Here is a 22,019-nt window from a genome sequence, read left to right as displayed (position 1 = left end):
TGCAGGATCATAGGGTAACACTGTGACACTGTATTGACATTTTGAGGGACTGTGAGTTTTAATAATATGTATGTAAATATATTTAGTATATTAGTACCCTTTTACTATTTATCCTTTAATAAACATGGATTAGTACATTTTCATTCCTTGTCCTTTAATAAATATTGTATCAACATGGATGTTACTTGGAGAACTCCTACTCATAGTGACATCCATGACCAGGTAACACAAGGGTGTTACAAGGATGTTACTCCTGGTTGAGTCCCAAACCATGTCCACGTCACACATGGACTCAGCTAAGTGTTCATTTAACAATTAGCTTATGCTCATTTAAGTAGTTTGACCTTGTTTCAGGTGCAGTGTGTGTTTCTAGCTCCTGTGGTACTACATATTCCTGTATTTAATCAGTAGATGTGAAATAAACAAAAATAGCACAGTAAATACAGAAAGAATCAGAACTTAAGTCATTATATAACCACTTGAGGTTTTTGTTTGTGTTTTAAATTTAAAACAGTGACATAGGGTGCAGACTTCAAGGTATAATATTTTTGTTTCATAAGTACAAATTTTAGTTCGTACATGACATATTTTACTGAATTTTAATATCTTTAAAGTAGAATTCTTTTTTTATTGAAGCTCAGAATTCAAAGCTAAAAAATAGAATTTTATTCAAGTTAAGCTTGAAAAGAGTTTTAGTTTTATTTTAAAACTAAAAAGCAGAATCAGAAAATACCAATGATTGCTGTTATTGCATTATACACTCATTACTGAACATAAATCCATTCTGTAGAGGAGGGTAGCATTAAAAATCGTCTGTTCCAGATGTCAGATATGCTAGGCCTGCCACTGTGTATGAACTTGTACAAGATGACCAAGTTATTTAGGAAATATTTCTTGTATTGAGTAAGCTTAAATTGACAGAAGAAAATGGAAACAGATTGGCAGAGTGGAAGGAATTCCTGGCTAAGCTATATGTTTAGGGAGCAGTTCAGAGTCATGAATTACTTGGGTATATCAAGACTGAATGAGAAGTGAAAATTTGGGGAGTTTGAATAAGAGGGTAAACCTGGGCCTAGGTCTGGAGTAGGAAGCAATTTGAGATTCTCAAACAAGACAGCAACTTTGGTGGGGGAGAGCTAGAGTTTCATCATTTTGGCAGCAACACACAGCATGAGTGGGAACAACAGAAGACCACAATGAAAGGCGAATTATAAGGTTGGTCAATAAATTCAGGCATTAGCTAATGACATTCTCCTTGAGGGTAGCAGTTATGGAGAAGGAGCAAATCAAAGAGATCTTATAAACAACACAGTAAAGATGTCTATTTTTCCCTAAGCGGACTATAAGTTTAATGCAATCCTTATCAAAATCCCAGCAAGGTTTTTTTGTAGATATAGATAAGCTTATTCTTAAACGTATATGGAAAGGCCCTAAAATAGCTAGAACAATCTTGAAAAAGAAAGTGGGAAGAATCACTCTACCCAGTATTAAGTCCCAGTATATAGCTACAGTATAAAGGTGGTGTCCTATTAGCAGAAGAACACAGATCAATGTAACAGAATAGAGAATCCATTAACTCCCCCCCACCCCCCGCATCTCCGACCCCACGCAAGTACAACCAACCAACTTTTGACAGAGTTGCCGAAGCAATGCAATGAACGAAAAAGAGCATTTCCAAAAAATAGTGCTGGAACAACTAGACATTCCTAGGCCAAAAAAAATGAATCTTAATGTAGACTTTATACCTTATATAAAAGTTAGCTCAAAAGAGATCACAGACTTAAATATAAAATGCAAAACTATAAAACTGTTAGAAAAAAAATTAAGGAAAATCCTTGGAATCTGGGCCCAAGCAAAGAGTTCTTAGACTTGACACCAAAAGCATGACCCATAAGGGAAAAATTGATCAATTGGACCTCACCAATGTTAAAAATGCACTCTGCAAAAGACCTTGTTAAGAAGTGAAACAATCAGATAGCGAGAGGGAGAAAATAGGTGCAAACTGCACATCCAACAAAGGACTAGTATATGGAATATGTTAAAAAAATTTCAAACCTCAGCAGTAAAAAACAAACAATCTAATTAGAAAATGTGCAAAAGACGTAAGCAGACATTTCATCAAAGAAGATAGACAAATGGTAAGCACACAAAAAGATGTTCATCATTATCAGCCACTAGGGAAGTGCAAGTTAAAACCACAATGAGACACATGTCATTTGGTCATTTCTAATTTGGCTGGGCCACACATTAATGGCACACACGAAGGGTCTAGTGTCTAGAAATTTATCCAGTAAAAGAGCTTAGCTGATGCCAATGGCTGTCTCTTAAAGCGACTTGTTCCCTTCTCGTTTCGTCATCAAGTGTTCTAATGGTATTCCCAAATTTGAAGATCCACAAAGGTCTCCAGAGGTAGCTCTCCCAAATGCCACATCTAAGTCCAGCAGGATTTAGTGACCAATTAGATATGGGAGTAGCTCAAGTGTCTTTGAAAATTAGCACCATTTGACCTTATGTGGGGCAGAGCATGGGCCACTTGCCAACTGTGTTATGTGACAAGACACGTATTTCTTTGAGATTCAGTTTCCTCCTCTTAAAAGGAGAATGACAGTTCTTCCCTTACAAGGTCTCGTAAGAATTAGATCAAACACCATGGATACGAGGTACCCAGCCTAGTGCACAGTGTGGCTGTGGGTGCTGTTTCCATACACAAGCCAAGGCTGCGGTCTCCAGGAAAGATTTAAGTGAGTCTCTTTCCGGAGTGATTTAATTTTGTTGACCATGTGGCTGAGAATATCTGAAAAAAATCCCAAATCTGTTATTCTGCCTTGCTCTTCTCTTAAGTATGCTAATGTTTGTCCGAACACATATCTTGTTTTTTTCAAAACACAAGATCACTTTAACTATACCCGACTTCTTCCCTTGGTCATCCAGCTGGCCAGAGGAGCTGAGCAAATGCCGGCATGAGCTTTCCTTCAGTGTGTGCATTAGCATGGGAAACATCATGGGATTTTGTTTTTCTCAGGCAGTGGAGCCTGTACAGAGAAGGTACCCATGAATATTTGCTGAATGAAGAAAATGAATGAGTCTTGATGCTATAGAGGAGTTGGGAGTCGGGAGTCCCCATATATTCTCTTAGCCAGGAAAATATTTGGAGTCAAGGACAGCAGATAGTCAGGGAGGTAGGACGCATAGTTTAGTCTAGGTAGAGTTAGACAGATGGTCATAAAGGGGTGGGGAGGAGAGGGTGCATCCAACTGAGGAAGCCTGGAAAAGCTTCAGTGAGGACATGGTTGTCTTAAGCTGGCGTTGCTGTTGCTGATGATAATAATAATAGCAAACTAGTAGGTAACACTTTTTATGTCAGGCACTATTCTAAGTGCTTTCCACAGGTTAACTCATTTAATCTGCTCAGCAACTCGGTGAGGGAGTTACTATTATTCTCCTAATTTAACAGATGGGGAAGCTAAGGCACCAAGAGGTTAAGAAATTTGCTCAAGGTCACATAGCTTGTAAGAAGAAAATCTCCCCAAAATTAGCATTATGAACCCTTGAAATATGGTTCTAGGAAAGCCAAGGGAGTTCCATCTGCTCTGATAACAGTATGACTCCCATCTTCTTAAATATCTATCTATAAACAAGAGTAGCTGGACTTCACTGGGCTACTATATATACTCTTGTTGCACACTTAGAATGGTCCTAGTAACTCACAGTAAAAAATGCATCACTGATATTATGTAACAACCAAAAATCTGTGTGTTAAGACATTCCTGCTACCTCTCAGGGGTCTCCCAGACATCCTCTCACTTTTTGTCTTTTTAATAGGGAATGCTTCGTGAAATTTCATGTCATCCTTGCGCAGGAGCCACGCTAATCTCTGTGTGGTTCCAATTTTAGTGTATGCGCTGCCCAAGTGAGCAAGCCTCTCACTTTCTGACGTGAGACTTAGAAGTTCTGGGCACTCCTAAAATGTTGATCAAAATCATAGCAGACCATAGGTCACAGCTTGTACCTAACCTGGTCCCTACCACTTTTTAATTAAGATCATGGTTGTTTTACTTGTTCATATTCATGGCCACATTCCTCAAAGTAGAGTCTCTCTCTGTTTCACAACCTGCTGTCCTGTGACTCTGTGTGTGTGTGTGTGTGTGTGTAACAGAATGTGTGTTATGGTTGTGTGAGCTTTGAAAGAGCAGTTACAACCTAGGCCTCCCAATGATTTTTTGTTAATGAGCCCTGCATCCTCATCCAGCTCTAGCAATGTTTTGCTAAAAACAGACTGAGGTCATTCATGTGTAAATGAAAATACACCAAGAAAAAAATTAATACCAAATGTACATCAAGATCAAAAGAAAAGATAAATTTCTCAATGGGATACTCGGGGCTATGCAGAGACTATTGGTCACTGCTGCTTCACATATAATTGAAAGTCAGAGCATGTTTCAGTAAAGTTCTTAAAAAGGCTGGGACCAACCAGAGGCTGTGATTTGAGAATCCCACAAGGATGACTGCCCCCAAAACTGGCTGGATCCTGAATTACACAGGGAATATGTACCATCAAAAACTGTGATAAATGCCAAAAAAATAAGTAAGAGCCTCCAGGCCTACGGAACTCAGGGCCTAGAACCAAAACATTTTCATTTAAAGACAAATACAGGCCGGGCGCAGTGGCTCAAGCCTGTAATCCCAGCACTTGGGGAGGCTGAGGTGGGCAGATCACCTGAGGTTGGGAGTTCGAGACCAGCCTGACCAACATGGAGAAACCCCATCTCTACTAAAAATACAAAATTAGCGGGGTTTGGTGGTGCATGCCTGTAATCCCCACTACTCAAGAGGCTGAGGCAGGAGAATCGCTTGAACCCAGGATGTGGAGGTTGCAGTGAGCCGAGATTGCACCATTGCACTCCAGCCTGGGCAACAAGAGTGAAACTCTATCTCAAGAAAAAAAAAAAAAAAAAAGGACAAATACACACAATGTTATAATGAAATTAGCATCCATGAACTATTTGATCACAAATTATAATTTGATGAATTTTTCAAAATCAAAAATATATAAACATGTCAGAACAAATCATTCTCCTGATTATCATTGACAAGTGAGTCTACAGAAATAAATGTAGACCTTAGAATGACACATTCATTTGTACATTCAATCATGCATTCATCCAGGGAGTATTTATTGAGCTCCTAGTAGGTGCCAGGGGGAACTCTGAAAACAGAGCAGTATAGGAAGCTGGTTAAGAGTGGGGTTGGGAGTCAGAGAGACTGGGCTTAAATACCTGCCCCACCACTTTACAAACTGAGTGATGTTCTGCAAGGGAGTAAACTTCCCTCAGCCCCTGATTTCTCAACTGTAAAAGGAGGACTGTTAAACTTGCCTTGCAAGGTTGGACTGGATGAAGTAACGTATGTGACATACTTAGCCCAGTGCCTGGCCCACAGTAAATGTTTGAGGAAAAGGGAGGAGCCAAGGGAGGTGGTACTCTCACAATTCATACTTCCTAAACTCAGAGATACCCTGGCATCTTCCTCTTCGCTTTTCTAGAAGAGTGCTCCAAAGGTACATCCCCCTGCCCCAGCCCATCTACATATTCATACCATCAAAAATGTGGCTGGTAGCCAAGGAGCAGAGCCACCAGGAGGAGGTTCATGCAGAGGCAGGATTAGAAGACAAAGACACCTATGGGAAGGGAAAACCTGATGAGGATTTCAAGGCTGGCTTCATCCTTGCTCTCCCTTTTCTCCCTGAGACCAGGTAAGAAAACAGCTTCCTCTTATCTCTGTAGGACATGGAGCTCAGGGACACTCCTGGACGTCTAGAAGCCTCTTAACCCAGTGGTTAGTTTGGCTCCCTGACACACCTTTCTCAGCTGCTGCCCATCCTTTCTCAGTTCCTCCTCCTTGTGGAAGAAGCTAAATCATGAGAGGTGTCCCACAAGTAGGCCTCAGGTTGGCCCTGGAGGGCAAATAGGAGTCGGAAAGATTTGTGATTGTGGCTGTGCGAGTGTGATACTGAGAGGGAGCACTGCTGCTGGCTGGGGGCCTCAAAGAGTGGGAAAGGAACTCAGAGACAGAGTTGCCACATTCAGCAGATAAAAATATTAGACCCTGGACTAAAATCTGAATTTCAGACAAACAACAAATCATGTTTTAATCTACGTCCCATGCAATACTGGGGGTATACTGATACAAAAAGTTATTCATTATTTATCTGAAATTCAAATTTAAGTGGATGTTCTGTATTTTATCTGTCAACTCTAATCAGAAAGGGAAGGAGGAGAACATCTACCATTTTCCCCGTGTTTCCGTCTGAAACCAGATAGGACACAGTATCTCTGAAGAGTCTACCCATTCTGCAAGTACACCCTCATATGGCTGAAGCCTGTATCCTAGTCTCTTTGAGGAGACATTGAGTCAAAGTCCCCACCGTGCAGGGCATGGTGCTGGCTGCTAGGAATGCAGAGGTGTACAACAGCCCCTCACTTAAGGACCCACTCACTAATGGAGGACCAAAGCCCAATGGGACAGTAATCACAACTAAAATAACAATAGCAGTTGTTAATATTTATTGAGAGCTTACTGGGCCACTGTTCCAAGCACTTCGTAGATTATTTTATCTATGTTTTTGTTTTGTTTTATTTGTTTGTTTGCTTTGTTCTGTTGCCCAGGCTGGAGTACAGTGGCGTGATCATGGCTCACGGCAGCCTCAACCTTCCCCCACCTCAGGTGATCCTCCCACCTCAGCCTCCCAAGTAGCTGAGACCACAAGCATGTACAACCACCCTGGCTAATTTTTACCACCCTATGAGGTAGATTGTATTATTAGCTTCAGTTTTCAAATAAGGAAACTGAACCTTGTAGGTAAGGTAACCAACCATACAGTTTTTTTACCCGAATTGAGATGTGTTTTGTTGATTTTTATTTCTGAGAGAAATTTCACTGGTGGTGGTATGTTTTTTCTTCTTTTTTTTGAGACGGAGTCTTCACTCTGTCACCCAAGCTGGAGTGCAGTGGCACAATCTCGGCTCACTGCAAGCTCCGCCTCCCGAGTTCACGCCATTCTCTTGCTTCAGCCTCCTGAGTAGCTGGGACTACAGGTGCCCGCCACCATGCCCGGCTAATTTTTTTGTATTTTTTAGTAGAGACGGAGTTTCACCCTGTTAGCCAGGATAGTCTCGATCTCCTGACCTCGTGATCCGCCCCCCTCGGCCTCCCAAAGTGCTAGGATTATAGGCGTGAGCCACCACGCCCGGCCCGGTGGGATTTTTAAAAAAATTTTTTGGAGATGTGTATTTAAGTGAAAGGGAGCACAATCCATAACTACACAGAGCAGCAGGTGTCCTCTGGAGCTGCCCCGGCACACTGGGGTTATGGCATTCTACTTACAGGAGGCATGCCTGGTCTCAGTGGTAGAAAGGGGCAGTGGGAGGCTCTGAACCGAGGCAGAATGGCTCCAGAACTCATGCCCTTAATCAGGAACAGTAAGAGAGGAGACTGATCAACAGGCACTTCCTTCCATTGGACGCTAAGCTTCTGGGGATGGGGCCTCCTGTTTTGCTTCCCACTGTGTCCTTGGAACCTAGCACCCAGCACCCAGTACCCAAGCATAGAGTGGGTGCCAAAAAGCACTTGATGAGCAAATGAAGCTGGGAAGCCTTTATGGAGAGAGTAGGATATGAGCAGAGCTTGAATAATGGAGCAGACCTGTACAGGGACCTCTTTCTCTTCCTGGCTCTGTCCCTCTTCCCAGGTGCTTGAGGCAGGATCAGTGAGAGAGGGCCATTCAATGAGCTCTGCACAGGACTGCAAACCAAATCTCTGGGACATAAAAAGGTGACACCTATTCTAGAAACTAAGTCATGAAGGACTCTGTTAGCCCGACTTGACCCTTTTACATGGACACTCAGATGCTCACTGCCTGCCCTCTCCAGTCCAGATCCTATAGATTTAGAATCCATCACATCTCCTGCATCCTGACCAGTTGACTGCCCTCTATTGGGTCCTGTAGCACCAGTGGTACTGTCTTCTGGATGAGCTGACCCCCAGGGAAGTCTCCTCAACTTCCATCTCCTTAACCAGCTCAGGAGTGCTTTCCTCTGTGTTCCTACCAGAGGCCCTAGCCTGACTACCCACTCCCAGCAGCTCTGGCTGCACCCACAAAGCCTGCTACTTCCATCTCTTCAGTGAATTTAAGCCTACAACGATCTACTGCAAGCCTGCACCCTCTTTAAACAGGAATCATGAGATCTTTAGAACGATAAACAAACCCCTCCTTGCTGAGGATCAGCTACTCACTATTTAAGAAGAGAAAGCAAACTTACAGAAGGGGAGAGACAGCCTCTGGCAGCTGGCTGTCCCGTCTCTCCACAAAGATATCATTAAACCCAGTGACTCTTGCCTGACAGCTGTAGAATGAACAAGGAAGGGCGCTCTCTGGCATTTTTGTTCCACCCATGATTTAACTGCATGTAATTGAACTAACTGGACTGTAAACTGAGGTTATGGGCAGTGTCTTATAAGTATAAGCTACTTCTTTGAATCCCAAAAGTCTAGCACAGTGTTTTACTTCTGGGAATCCAATAAACATAATTCATTTGAGCTGACTGCTAAGGGCGTGTCTGAGCTTAAATATTCTAAATTACTTCTGACACCAAAGTGCTAGTTAGTCTGGGGCAGAAAGAAGCCCAGGTACTTAAGCCCTAATCCTGAAAATCAGAGAAAAAAGGAAATGTTAATCACTTTTCAAATCACTCTGGTCCCCTTGTCTCAGTCTCTTTCCAACTCTAGGGGCTTTGCTGCTGTCAAGCTGGGTGACCTTGGATAGGTCCCTAAACTTCCTGGGTTCTTAATTTCCTGGTGCTGAATCAGGCAGGTTCAATACGATGAGCTGACGGTCTCTTCCAACTCTGACATTCCAGGATTCTGGTTGACCAAAAAGTGGAGAGCAGGGATAGAGTATGGAGTGGATACTTGGGGTCGGGGATGGTGTCCCTGGGAAGGAGAAAATAAATATAGATCTGGGGAGAGACAAAAAGCACTAGAGACTAGGGTATACTTTGTCATCGCTTCAAAGGCTCACTGTGCTCTCACTAAGATGGTGTCATCCGTCACATCCTACATGGTGTCCAGCTGATGCCCATGCACCTGGGCCCAGCCTTTTCTTCCACTCATTCCTCTATGTATGTGCTCTGCCTTCTTCCTGGCACTGCTCAAGGCACAAGGAAATTACTGGACTATAAACTGTGGCCAAGGGCAGTGTCTTGTAAGTTGAGTAAGACAGACATAGCTCTGCATACAGTTTACAGAATAGAGGAAAAGCAGATGTTTTAAAACAAAACAACTCAATTAAGTATTAATAGCGAACCCACTGATTTAAGACTGCATCAAGTATTCCCTACTCTTGGAAATCAGGTAAGGCTTCCCAGAGGAGGTGACCAGGAGATGGGTCACCCCATGCCTGGATCACTTCCCAGAGGGTCTTTCTGTCTCTAAATGATCCTGACAGAGCTTTTAAAACACCAGTGTCTTCATGGAAGCTTTACAGTGGCCTCCTTGGGTACAAGCTCAAGTAGAGATTCCGTCTCCATTTGAAACCTCTTCCTGGCTGTTGCTCCCAGGACAGGCTGTTGTCCTTGGGTGCCCAGAGTACCCTGGGTATATCTCTGACACCTTCTGTGTACCAAGAAAAGGGATTAGAATATGAGCCTCACCATCCCTGGGCTACCCTTGAATCAGAACTGACCACTGACATTTTCAGTAGCAAATGACTGAAAATTCTAATTCTGAAGCTCTTAAAGGGTGAGGAGAGAAAAAGTTGGAAATTAAAAGCAAAAGAGATCTGTTTGATATTCAGATTCTCTAATTCTAGAAATAAGAGCATCTGTATGATAAACTAGCATTCTTTTTGCTAGTTGTCTGTGTCCTTTATATCAGGGGTCCCCAAGCCCTGGGTTACAAACCAACACCTGTCCATGACCTGTTAGGAACTGGGCTACACAGCAGGAGGTGATTGGCGGGTGAGCCAGCAAAGCTGAGCTCCACCTCCTGTCAGATCAGTGGCATTAGATTTTTGTAGGAGCCTGAACACAATCATGAACTGCACAGGCAATGGATCTAGGTTGCAGGCTTCTTGTGAGAATCTAATGCCTGATGATCTGTCACTGCATATATTACATGTAATAACATATACATGTATTTACATTACATATTACAGTGTAATAATAATAGAAATAAAGTACACAATAAAGGTAATGTGCTTGAATCATCACGAAACCATCCCCCTGACCCTGGTCCATGGAAAAATTGTCTTCCACGAAACCGGTCCCTGGTGCCAAAAAGGTTGGGGACCACTGCTTTATATATTATTTAGGACTGCCTCCTCCTATAAGGAAGCGCCCACATATTTGACAGTAATCCTTTGTATCATCTTCATCATTGAGCCTTAATCCTAAAAAGAGTTGTCTCCTGGTACTCAAGGGGAATTGGTTCCAGGACCCCCATGGATACCAAAATCTATGGATTGTCAAGATCTTGATATAGAACGGTGTAGTATTTGCATGTAATCTATGCACATCCTCTCGTATACTTTAAATCATCTCTAGATTACTTATATTTAATACAACATAAATGCTATGTAAATAGCTGTTACACTGTATCGTTTAGGCAATAATGACAAGAGAAAAAGCCTGTACGTGTTCAGCACACACACAACCATCCTTTTTTTTTCTGAATATTTTCAACCCTCAGCTGGCTGAATCCAAGGATGCAGAACCCACAAATATGGGTGGCTGACTGTATATCTGGTGAAAATTACTTCTAAAGACAGTGCTGAGAGCAAAGGTATAACAACTGTGAGTGAGAAGAGGAGTGAGCAGGTTTGGATAATTGCAATATCTGGCCTCTGAAATGAATGCTGGTTCCCCATAGGAGGCATTTCAGAGAATACGAAGTAATTTTTGAGCTGCAAAACTTCAGGATAAAAGCTTGAATATCATCACCCCTTGCTGTTTTAACAAACCACAAATTGCTACTATTTTTTGCCTGATTTTATATAAGGAATAATATATTATCTATAAAGGTAAAAGTAGTCTCTCTGCAGAAAGTGTATCTTTTTGTTGGGATCTGTCAGAGATACAGAGAGAAAATTGAGGAAGAGGCCAATGTGAGTCTCCAAAATATTTTACATCTTATCCCTCAAGTATATTCCCTGGGGCAAAACAGAAGCTCATAGAAATTCAAGTATCTTGATTTGCATGATAAAACAATGTCCAGAAACCTAGGCACTGCAGCAGAGCTTGGTGTCCCATTTTTGGTGAGTTATTCTATTTGAGGTTACTGTAAAAGCCCTAGGGAGGACTTCTCTGGGCTGGTTCTGAAGAACGCAGGAGAGAAGCATCTCCTGGGGACAATTTCCATCCTGGACGAAGAATGCAAAGGCAGAAGGGGTGTTCTGAAGAGAACTGTGAGGAGTTTACGTGATTAGAGAGGGTGATGTTGGGGTAGGGGTCACGAAGAACTTAGCATTCCTTGCTATAGACAAACAATTAGATCTGTGTTTTGAAAAGCTCAGTGGAGCAGCTGGCAGGCAGCTGGATTGAAGAGACTCCTGGAGTCCTGATAACAATGGGCTGTCCCTCCTCCCTGGCCTCTTCAATTGTTCCATGAGCCTCTCCCAAATTTAACAAACTATTTAAAGAAGATCTCCAAGTGTAGCCCCGAGAATTTGCAGGGGAATCTTCTGGAGTTTGCACTCTTCTTAAGCTCCTGGGAGGCCCCTTTGCTCAGAAATATATGAGAACCTCCAGGAGAATGGTTTCTGGGCAGGCTTCCCTGCTTCCATTTCCGCTATTGAGAATGGTCATCTATTCAAGCCCTGAGTCTTGTGGTAAATTTTCTGTACGTAGATGGATAATCTTAAAGCATGAACACCCAAGAGATTTCAGTGCTAATAGAAGGGGATGAGATTTGGTGATTTTTTTCTTTTGCTCATCTTTATTTTTAACTTGCACTACTTGTAGAATAAGAAAAATGTTAACTAAAATAAATGTAATGAGCACTCTGTATTTGCAAACACTGAACAAGCTCATGGAAGAAATGAATTGCCTGACAAGGGTTACAAACTGCAGGGAAGTGCCGTTGTTTTCAGCAGGAAAGAGAGGCCTGGTAACAACAGGAAGCGTTGGGAGGCCTCAGTACCAAGGCTTCCAAGCAAAGCGGTTCTGGAAACAATGGCTGCCTGTGGCTCGGGAATATTGGGCAGGAAATGAAAGGATGCTGGGGTGGGGGCTGGGGCACAGCGAGGAACTGATAAGCTTTACCTGGCTGTTCTTCACATAATCGTAGCTGGCCCAAGATGATGTCATTTTTTATAAATGCTCCCCATCTCCCATCAGTAAAATTGATTTTAGAAAAATAGAAAAACGAGAAGCCCCCAGAATGGTTTCCGCAGGTCTGGAAACCATTAGGAAGCTCTACAGCCTGGGAAACCAGAGGGTACAATAAGCAAAGGAAGGGATTTCTCACTCTTAGGGCATGGTCAGATCAGTGCGGAGAGGACCTTCAGAAGAACTAGGCATCTTTTAGAGCTAAGTCCCTGGAGGATTCCAGCTTCCATAAAAATAAAAATAGCCTTGGGGTTAAGGGGAGTCTAGCCATACCAAAGGAGGTATGTCTAAACCTCTTGAGATTGAAGTTTGTATTTTATTTAACAGAAATTTCCGTTTATATGGATGGAGTGAGCCGGGGAACCATTAACATTACAAATGAGAAACAAAAACAAAACAAACAAACAAAAAATTACCCTAATGTTTTGTCCTGAAAGACCTAGCTGTAAACCAGAGCTGGTAGGAGTCAGGACCTGAACACTGGCAGATAGAAATCGAATCTGCCTTCTTAATTTCCAGCCCAGCCTCTCCTCCCAGTGTCATCCAAGAAGCTGACAGATCCTGGAAGGAGGTTAGACCTGGAAGAAACATAAGGATCCAGAAATCATTTGGATCCAGAACTTGTTTCTAGCACAGATGAAAGTCTGAGGCTGGCAGTGGCTGATTTGCTGGAGGACATACAACTGGTTCATTTTGCTGTAACTGATGGGTACCCCAGCACCTACTGCCTGGAAGATACCTAGGGGAATTCAAAGAAGAGGAAAGTTACCTCCGAAAATGTCAAGAATCTCATACGTGTAGATTAGGGCAAGAATCCATGTTTCTTAATTCATTATCTAAGTCCTTGTCTCTCATCAAGTTGCACTTAGTTGTGAAGTCAGTCTCTACCTTCTGCTGCTTTCTGGTCTTCCCCATTCTTGGTCCGTGACTTGGTTTCCCTAGTGTGGAGGTTATGCTTATAAAATGTACTGGAAAGTGCATGAATTTTGGATTCAAACAGACTTATAAACTGCACCCCAGTTTGCCACTAGCTGTTTGAGCTTGGACAAGTTGTCTAACCATACAGAATGTTAGCTTCCCATCTGAAAATAGGAGTAGTAATGCCTACATCTCAGAGTTTTAAGAATTAAATGAAATAATGATGGTTAATTCATTCCCATAACCAGCCATGAGGTATGCAAGAAAAAAAAAAGAGGTGGCCTGGACACACTCAGAGTAGAAAAAAATTTACATTGTCCTCATTCTTAAGGTGATCAGTGTTAGTGAAGCATACAGTTTAAGAAACAAGTTTGCTTCTCTCTCATCAATCTGCTCAGTTCACGACCTTCTCCCCTGGGGCTCACTCTCAGGCACATGCGGCCATTCTCTGTATCCATTAGCACTTAAGAGCCTTCACCAGTGGTATCCCAAGGAGCAGGTGGCAAGAAAGCTGCTCATCCAGTAAATAAAACCTTGATCAGGTGATTCCACTGATGTGCGCTTTATGCAGTTAAACTGAGGATTTAAATGATTTTAAATGAGTTGTTGTTGCCTAGGAATGTGCTAGGGATTGACTGAGATCTTTCTGTCCTCCATCAGCAGTCCCATGGAGTGAGTGATGTCTGCCCCTACAAATCTCCTAATAACAAAGCTTTCTCCACAGACAGTAGAAAGGATGAACCACATAAGTCTTTATCGATTACACAAAGCCCAACAGCTTCATCAATGGGACAAAACCCTTCTGTACAGTTTCTGTGTACAAGATGAACAGGGCCAGCTCTAAGACCAAGGTCACATGGGGACGTCTTGCAGGTTTGTTTTCTATGTTCACAGCATTTGAACCTTTTTCTCTACTCAGCACCACCCTTCCTCAGCCACAACCACTTCCATCCCAAACACACACACCCAGAGGCACCCTGTGGGAGTCCCTCCTAAGCTCTCCCCACTGGCTCATTTGCTACTGATGACATGTGGACCCAGACACTTTCACCACTCTCAACCAGTCTTTTATGTGTGAGTCAGATAGGCTCTTATCTTTCCTAAAGAAATTTCAGGCAAAAGCTAGAAAAGAGTGAGTCCTCTCACTTCCCCTTTCGTTGACAAACCACGAGAGGTTGTCCCTTCTGACCCTAAAGGGACTCCTTATTTTTTTCTTTTTGTGGCAAGTCTTTTCTTCTAGATTACCTCCCCTCCCTCTTCACACACACACACACACACACACACACACACACACACACAGGCCTATTTCTTTGAAGGGAAGAACTACAGGGTTGGCCCTGATGAGGAGGCTGAAGGTCTAGTCCCAAAGCTGCCTGTATTGGACATTATTCTACAGGCAATGGGGAGCTATTGATTATTTTGGTGTAGGGGAGCTTTACCATCAAGGTGGTGTTTTAGAAAGATTTATCTGGAAGTAGAAGTCAAGATAGAATGCAATCTTCCCAGGCAGTCAGTAAAAATGCCCCCAAGTTCCCTAATGTTTCTCTTCCACCGGACTGGTCTAGCCAGCATTCCTGGAATTCACCACATTATTTCTTGCCTTTCACCTTGTTTATACTATTCTCTGTTTCCTGCCCCAAAAGAAAGTGTGCGACATTTACTAAGTACTTACTGTATGCACTTACATGAGCGGTCTGCATGTATTGTAATGTATATTGCATCACGTCAATTACATCATATGATAGCATCTCACATCATATCAAATCATCCCTCTGCACCAGTGTCAGAGTTCTTATTGCAGCACCTTGACTTGTCCTTTATCCAGTTAGCTCACAACATTGTGAGCCCCTGAGCATGAGGGTCCTGTCTCAGCACTCCCCAGCATGGTCCCTCTCAAGACAGCTGGCTCTCTATAAATGCACACAACTTCCTGTTCTTGTTCAACATCTAAAAGCTCTGCCTGACTTCCCCACCAGCTGTGATCTTTTTAAAAGAACTTTTGTTACAATTTTTGTGCCTGTCTAGGGCCCTTAGCAGATTTTGTTTGATATTTTCATACTGGCCAAATTACTTAATACCTTTGAGCTTCAGTTTCTTCATTTACAAAACAGAGATAAATACCTCCCTCATAAGGTGACTGTGAGGATTGCACTGGGTACAAATAATTGATAAGAAGTGTATAGCTAGGCTGGGTGCGGTGGCTCACGCCTGTAAGCCCAGCACTTTGGGAGGCCGAGGCGGGTGGATCACGAGGTCAGGAGTTCAAGACTAGCCTGGCCAAGATGGTGAAACCCTGTCTCTACTAAAAATACAAAAAATTAGCTGGGCATGGTGGTACGTGCCTGTAATCTCAGCTGCTCCAGAGGCTGAGGCAGAGAATTGCTTAAACCTGGAAGGGCAGCGAGCCAAGATCACGCCACTGCACTCCAGCCTGGGCGACAGTGCGAGACTCTGTCTCAAAAACAAAAACAAAAACAAAAACAAAACAAAACAAAAGTGTATAGCTCAGGGACCAGTAAATACTAGGTTCACAATAATTACCCATTCCCTTCTTGGCTTCTTAAGGGCAAAGATCTTACTACCTTTTGTTCCTCTAGATGGGCCCTCAGTGCATCTGCTTTGGTAGAAGGAGAATCGCTGTCATTGGGAAAGAGACAGCTTTGGCAGCAGAGACCTGAAGGCCCCCGGCAGGGATAAGTCACAGAGCAGACCAGAGGAGGACCTGGACACCTCTGCAGGAAAGTGCTGGTTTGGCTTGGCATCTGAGAGCCTAAAAATGAGGAAGGCAGGGACCCCCAGCCGGGGAACCGGGCTCCAGGCTGCCTTGCTCAGCAGGATAGCAGAGCTAGTCCTCAGCCATCCTAGGCCAGCAGGTTGGGCAAATATTTCTGCTTCACAAGGGGTAATAACTTCAACAGGGTCACTGGAAAGGACTTCAGCAAACATTTAGAACTTTGGTCACTGATTTCAGAAGCCCCTCCATCTTCCTAAATGAAATTTGTTTTTCAAAATCCCATTTCTTTCTTTTTAAAAAAATATTTTTACTATATCCCCTTCACGGAAAATTTAGAAAAGCAAAATTAAAAATAGAGAAAAGCAAAAATCATTAATTTTCTACCACTTAGCAGTAACTACTATTAACATCTCAGTGTGTGTGTGTGTGTGTTTGTGGTTTGTGTGTGTGTGTGTGTGAGGCAGAGTTTCGCCCTTGTTGCCCAGGCTAGAGTGCAATGGCACAATCTCAGCTCACTGCAACCTCCGCCTGCCTCCTGAGTTCAAGCGATTCTCCTGCCTCAGCCTCCCGAGTAGCTGGGATTACAGGCACCAGCCACCATGCCGGGCTAATTTTTTTTTTTTTTTTGTATTTTTTAGCGGAGATGGAGTTTCACCATGTTGGTCAGGCTGGTCTCAAACTCCTGACCTCAGGTGATCCACCTGCCAGTGTGTGTCATTTTTTATTATTTAATATACTGGGAAAGAGATAGTTTTAAAGAGACATTCTGTACTCTATATTTATATATAATTGTAACTTTTCAACCATTTTTTGCTATTTTTTTTCAAAAGGAACTTAAAAATAGATATTAACCATGAGCTGTTGAACACTTAAAGATCAGGCCTGCAGTGGTAGGATTTCAGGCATTTTGGCAGTCAACGGCAAGGAGCCAATCCACTCTCCTCAAATCACACCTCCAAAGTTGCCACCATAGGACCTGCCTTCCTGTTGGGGAGTGTTTGAACCATGGTAGGGGTAACTTAGGGCTTTTTCTATTCTTCATCACTTGTGGTATCACAGAAAAAGCATGGGCTTTGGCAGCACACAAACCTGGGTTTGGATCCCAACTCTGGCACTTGCTAGCTGCAGGCCATTGAGCAATTTATCTATTCTCTCTGAGAATCAACTTTCTTATTTTCAAAATGGAGACCATTTTGTCTGTTTCCTGGGTTGTCTACAGTTAGAGAACGCAGAATGCTATAAAACAAACAAACAAACAAACAAAAACCCACCTAAAACCATGCCTGACGCATAGTAACTATTTTCTTTGAGGAATCCAGATAGCAAAGGAGCACAGAAAATCCATCTGGAGAAAAATGACCAAGCTCCTGTTCAGGAAAACATTTTCAGTGCTTCTGTTTTCTTTTTTTTTTTTTAATTTCTTTTTTTATTATACTTTAAGCTCTAGGGTACTTGTGCACAACGTGCAGGTTTGTTACGTAGGTATCCCTGTGCCATGTTGCTGTGCTGCACTCATTAACTCGTCATTTGCATTAGGTATATCTCTAATGCTGTCCCTCCCCCATCCCCCCACTCCACGACAGGCCCCGCCCGGTGTGTGATGTTCTCCACCCTGTGTCCAAGTGATCTCATTGTTCAATTCCAATCTATGAGTGAGAACATGCGGTGTTTGGTTTTCTGTCCTTGCGATAGTTTGCTCAGAATGATGGTTTCCAGCTTCATCCATGTCCCTACAAAGGACATGAACTCATCCTTTTTATGGCTGCATAGTATTCCATGGTGTATATGTGCCACATTTTCTGAATCCAGTCTGTCACTGATGGACATTTGGATTGGTTCCAAGTCTTTGCTATTGTGAATAGTGAGTGTTTCTGTTTTCAAGGCTATTCTAGATGAATAAGACACGGGACTGTCCTCATTGTCCCCAAGGAGCTCACAACTTAGTAATGGAGATGAATCAGAAACAAGCAACACCTCACGCTTGGTTCTAGACACAGAGTAGGCTTGCAGGAAATATTTGCAGGATTAAATTTATTCCGACAATTTTCTTCAGAAAAGGTAATATATTCCTATAGTTCAAAATTCAAAAGTACAAAAGAATATACAGTGAGAAGTCTCTCTCTTACTCAAAGGGCTAGCCCCAGCTTCCAGTTTCTTTCCTGCAGACAACTAAAATTATTGCTTTCTTATTTATTCTTCCATAGATATTGAATGCATATATAAATAGATGTGTATATTTAATCTTTCATTCTCTCTTAACAACAACAACAAAAAAAAAACAACCATGGCTGGGCACGGTGGCTCACACCTATAATCCCAGCACTTTGGGAGGCCAAGGCAGGTAGATCACCTGAGGTCTGGGGTTCAAGACCAGCCTGGCCAACATGGTGAAACCCAGTCTCTACTAAAAATACAAAAACTAGCCAGGTGTGGTGGCACACACCTGTAATCCCAGCTACTCAGGAGGCTGAGGCAGGAGAATCACTTGAACCCGGGAGGCAGAGGTTGCAGTGAGCAGAGATTGTGCCACTGTGCCACTGCACTCCAGCCTAGGTGACAGAGCAAGACTCTGTCTCAAAAAAAAAAAAAGGAAAAAGCCACCAGATGCTAGCATACCATTATTCTGGATTCTGGTCTGCTAACAATATCTTGTTCTTTTTGCCTAACAACATATCTGAGACCACTCTATGTCTGTACATAAAAGTTTTCTCCTTCTTTTTAGTGACCACATAGTGTTCCACTATGTGAATCTTCCATTATTTATGTTAGCAACCTGCTATTGATGACAATCTTGTGCAGTTATGAAAACTGCTGTAATAAATAGCCTTGCACATACCGTACATGTCACATGTACAAGAATATCTATGGGATAAATTTCTAGAAGAAGAACGACTGGGTCAAAAGCTATGCGTACTTATAATTTTAATAGATACTGTCAAATTGCCCTCCAGAGGTTGTATCAACCTCCCCTGCCAGTTGCAATGCATGATAGCCTTGCCAACACTGTGTGTTAACAAACTTAGGTACCTTTGCCAATCTGAGAAGTGAAAAATGATATATCAGTGCAGTTTTAATTTGCAGTGGAATTGAATTTAGATAATTCTAGAAAGTGCCACAAAGGGAGGAGGCACAGGAGAGATGAGAACATGGAAGAAGGAGAACCTAGTTCTGCCTGAGGAAGGCTTTATAGAGAAGTTGAGGCTTGAGCTGAATCCCAAAAGATAAGCAGGAGGAGTTTCTCAGTGGAGAAGAGGCAGTGGGCTCAGACGAGGGAATATCGGGTGCAAAGCCGGGAAGGTGTGAAGGTGCAGAGCATATTCAGGAAGTGGCAGGCTGTCCACCGTGGCTGGAACACGGCATTCCTGTGTGGGGCTGAGAGGGAGGGAGAGCTCAGCAATCAGTGATGAGACTGGCAGGGGGAGTGTGGCAAGATTGTGGAAAACCTCCTAGGCCTCCCTCTAAATCAAATCTCAGTTTTTACAAGATAAAATATATTCCCTGTCTGTAGGAACTAAAGAGAAAACAGAACTAAAGCCCATTCTCCCCAAAATGAATTCGAAAGTGAGATAATAATAAAACAATCGCTTTGAATCCTGTAGGGAAAATGAGAAGTACAGTATAAACACTTCCCACTCTTTTTTTCCTCTTTTTCTCCTGGAAGGAGGTTATACTTGAGTTAAATGTATACAGTTTCTAACTAACAGTTCCCAAAGGGTGGTTTCAAAAATGTTCTGAGCCAGATAATGGTCTAGTTTCTCAAAGGATAGTGCTCCTTTGGATTTGTATGTTCTCATCTACAACAATAAGAAACAGTTGCATTACTTACAACATCACTCTTTATGCATGTGAATAATGATGAACCATTATTCTAATAACCAATGATGAAGGATGCGGATGATAGAAATCAGAAATAAGAAGCTTTTCTGCTGATACAAAAAGCACAAGCAACAAAAGAGAAACATAGATAAATTGAACTTCACTGAAATGTAAAACTTCTGTGCTTCAAAGAACACCATCAAGAAAGTGAAAAGACCACCCACAGCATAGGAGAAAATATTTGCCAATCATAGGTCTAATAAGAATCTAGAATTCAGAATATATAGAGAAATCTTATAACCCAGCAAAGACCACCCAACTAAAAATGGACACATTATCCAAATAGACATTTCTTCAAAAGAGATATACAAATGGCCAGTAAGCACAAGAAAAGATGTTCTACATTGTTAGTTATCGGGGAAATGCAAACCAAACTACAGTGATACCACTTCACAACTACTAGGATGACAATAAAAAAGATAGACAATAACAAGTATTGACAAGGATATGGAAAATTGGAACCCTCATCCATTGCTGGTGGGAATGTAAAATGGCACAACTATTGTGGAAACCAGTTTGGCAGTGCCTCAAAAGTTAAACGTAGAGTCACCATACGACCTAGCCATTTCACCCCTTGGATATATATCCAAGAGAATTGAAAACACATATCCATACAAAAACGTGTACGTAAAGGTTCATAGCAACAATATTCCTAATAGCAAAAAGTGGAAATAACTCAAATTTCTATCAACTGGTGAATGAATAAACAAAATGAAGGCTTTATTTGGAATTTTATTCAGCCATAAAAATGAATGAAATACTGACATGCTACAACATGGACAGACCTTGAAAACACTATGCTAAATGAAAGAAGTCCATCACAAAGGCCAATATTTTAAGATCTCATTTATCGGAAATGTCCAAAACGGGCAAACCCATAGAAAATAGAACGTTGATTAGTGGCTGTTGGAGCTGGGAGAAGGGGAAATGGGCAGTAACTGCTAACGGATATGGGTTCCTTTCTTGAGAGATGAAAATGTTCTGGAATTAATGTGATGGTTGCTTAAGTTGTGAATACGCTAAAAATCACTTAGTCGTACACTTTAAAGGGTGAATTATATGGTATTTTAATTATATCTCAGGTTTTTTGTTTTTAACTGTTTTTTTTTTTTTTGAGACAGAGTCTCACTCACTCTGTCACCCAGGCTAGAGTGCAATGGTGTGATCTCAGCTCACTGCAACCTCTGATTCCTAGGTTCAAGCGATTCTCCCGCCTCAGCCTCCTGAGTAGCTGGGATTACAGGCCTGCACCACCATGCCCGGCTAGTTTTTGTAGTTTTAGTAGAGACGAGGTTTCACTGTATTGGGTAGGCTGGTCTTGAACTCCGGACCTCAGGTGATCCACCTGCCTTGGCCTCCCAAAGTGCTGGGATTATAGGCAGCCCGAGCCACTGCGACTGGCCTATATCTCAGGTTTAAAAAGAAAAAATAAAAGGTTTAAAAGGAAACTTTTCTCCAAGGAGGACAAGCCAAAGCCTCAACATATTTTTAAAATTTTTTTCTTAGAAAATTAGAAAGTGGTTCATTTGTTTTTTTTTTTTTAAAGAACAGAACACATTATACTTGGTTAAATAAATACCACAACTTTTCAACATTTATTTAATTCCACATTAAGCCAGGAGGAAGAGACTAGAAAGAAGTTAAAACAGGGAGGAGGAAGGAGACTCAGAGGGAAAATTGGGGTGGGCCGTGACCTCCAGGAAAGGAGAGCCTCGCAGAGGCCAGGGAGGAGCATGGGACAGAGGAGTGGAACAGGGATGGGGAAAGGATGGGACAGGAGCAAATAATAGAGGCTGGCAGAGAGAGCTCTTGGATTCTCGGGGGGGAAATGTGTGCATCACAACAGATGCTCGCAGGATTTCTTCCTGTGCAGTGTCTTGTCTCCCTCATTATCTTACCCTCTTCCCTCAAGTATCATTATTCTTTGCCCATCAGCAGCTCTTGGTCCTTTTTATTACCTCAGACAAGATGATGAACATATCCATCATGCCCAAATGTTTCGTCGGGCTCCTTTGTCATTCCTATCCTGCCTCTTCCCTGCTTTCTCTTCCTAGAAGTTAGTTTGCATTTTCTAGAGTTTTATGTAAATGGAATCCTACCCTATGTAGTCT

At 42.3% G+C, this 22,019-nt stretch overlaps 1 protein-coding gene and 1 non-coding gene across 3 annotated transcripts in view; one reads left to right on the top strand and one right to left on the bottom strand.

Annotated features, from left to right (window-relative positions):
• Positions 1-22,019, top strand: part of ARHGAP31 (Rho GTPase activating protein 31) — a 125,186-nt gene that overhangs the window by 45,683 nt on the left and 57,484 nt on the right. The window lies entirely within an intron of this gene.
• Positions 3,815-3,916, bottom strand: LOC115832254. Its single transcript, XR_004027680.1, has one exon. It is a non-coding gene; the product is annotated as a U6 spliceosomal RNA (small nuclear RNA).

The sequence above is a fragment of the Nomascus leucogenys genome, chromosome 21 (genome assembly GCF_006542625.1).
Source record: "Nomascus leucogenys isolate Asia chromosome 21, Asia_NLE_v1, whole genome shotgun sequence".
NCBI classification, from domain to species: Eukaryota; Metazoa; Chordata; class Mammalia; order Primates; family Hylobatidae; genus Nomascus; species Nomascus leucogenys.
This window is presented reverse-complemented; position numbering and strand designations above follow the sequence as displayed.